This window comes from Piliocolobus tephrosceles, chromosome 9 (genome assembly GCF_002776525.5).
Source record: "Piliocolobus tephrosceles isolate RC106 chromosome 9, ASM277652v3, whole genome shotgun sequence".
Taxonomy (NCBI): domain Eukaryota; kingdom Metazoa; phylum Chordata; class Mammalia; order Primates; family Cercopithecidae; genus Piliocolobus; species Piliocolobus tephrosceles.
This window is the reverse complement of record NC_045442.1, coordinates 115,989,175-115,991,107: the sequence shown is the minus strand read 5'-3', so window position 1 is coordinate 115,991,107 and position 1,933 is coordinate 115,989,175.

Here is a 1,933-nt window from a genome sequence, read left to right as displayed (position 1 = left end):
TCTTTCTTTCTTTCTTTCTTTCTTTCTTTCTTTCTTTCTTTCTTTCTCTTTCTTTCTTTTCTTTCTTTCTTTCTTTCTTTCTTTCTCTCTTTCTTTCTTGTTTTTCTTTCTTTCTTGTTTTTCTTTCTTTCTGTCTTCCTTTCTTTCTGTCTTCCTTTCTTCCTTTCTTTTGAAACAGAGTCTTACGCTTGTCACCCAGACTGGAGTGCAATGGCACAATCACGGCTCACTGAAACCTCCGCCTCCTGGGTTCAAGCGATTTTCCTGCCTCAGCCTCCTGAGCAGCTGGAATTACAGACATGCGCCACCATGCCCAGCTACTTTTTGTATTTTTAGTAGAGACAGGATTTCACCATGTTGGCCAGGCTTGTCCCGAACTCCTGACCTCAGGTGATCTGCCCACCTCAGCCTCTCAAAGTACTGGGATTACAGGTGTGAGCCACTGAGCCCAGCTTTTCCTGCATTTCTGAAAACGAAAAGCAATGATAGGAATCATGGAATCCCAGAATGCTAGAACTCAAAAGAATTTGAAGGAACTGGCCCATTCCCACCATTTCTCAAATAAGAAAGTAGAAAATTAGAGCAGGATGATGGAGCAGCCAAAGATCGCCCAGCTAGTCTGGGTGATACTGGCTATCTTTGCAGAAGGGAGGAACAGGCTCTTTTAGCATCTGCCTTAAAGGAGGTACCTCCAAACCCGACAATAAAGGTGTGCTGTGGCACTAAAGGTCCTCTTGAGCGCTTGTGTGTAGTAGTAGGGGTACTTATGAGTCCAATATTCCTTCAGACCTTTAGTTTGATTATGTCACTTTTGTAAAATTTGGGAGGCGGGGGAAGGAGGATCACTTGAGCCCAGGAGTTTGAGAATAGCCTGGGAAACAAAGCGAGACCTCCTCTCTGCAAAAAAAAAAGAAAAAGAAAAAGAAAGAAAAATAGGGTTTTAATTAGCCAGACACAGTAGCTTGCACCTGTGGTCCCAGTTACTTGGGAGGCTAAGGTGGGAGGATCCCTTGAGCCCAGGAGTTTGAGGCTGCAGTAAGCTATGATCGCACCACTGCACTCCAGCATGGGTGACAGAGTGTGACTCTGTCTTAAAAAAAAAAAAAAAAAGAAAGAAAGAAAGAAAAAGGAAATCCTCCTGGCCACCCTATCTAAAGTAACCCTCCTCCTCCCGGTTATATGATATCATTCTATGGTCTTCCTAATAATCTCACTGTCTAAGATGCTCTCCATTTATTCAGCTTCTTGCAGTCTGCTTCCCCAACCCGTACTAAAATATCAGCTCCATGAGGGCAGGGCTTTTGTCTTACTCTCTGCCATATTCCTAGCACCTAGAAAAAATGTTTGGCACAGAGTAGATGCTCAATAGCTTCAGCCGAAGGGGAAAATCATGTCTGACCTTGAAGAAATACTTCATTTCAGTTTATCTACACATACCTCTGAGCTCAAGACCACCCTGGGCAACACAGACAGACCCCATCTTTACGAAAATTACCTGGGCATAGTGGTGCATGTCTGTGGTCCCAGCCACTCAGGAGGCTGAGGCAGGAGGATCACTTGAGCCTGGGAGATTGAGGTTTCACTGAGTGGAGATTGTGCCACTGCACTCCAGCCTGGGTGAAAGAGCAAGAGTCTTCTAAAGAAAAAAAAAAAAAAAAAAAAATACCACTGCTACATTGGATTAACAACCGAGCAAGTATTTCTTGAGTCCTCATTATGGGCCCAAAGTTTAAAAAGGTAACCCAAGACCCTCTTTAGTCTGAGCTCATCCCAGAGAGGCCACTTCAGATAAGCAGGCAGCACATCTTGAGCCCTGAATTGACCTTGAGATTTCCCACTTAGGATCTTTGCCAATGCCCCCCTTCTTCCTGGTCTGCCTTCCCCATTCCTTCTCGTCCTTCAAGTCACACCTGTGCTGTGACCTCCATAGCTC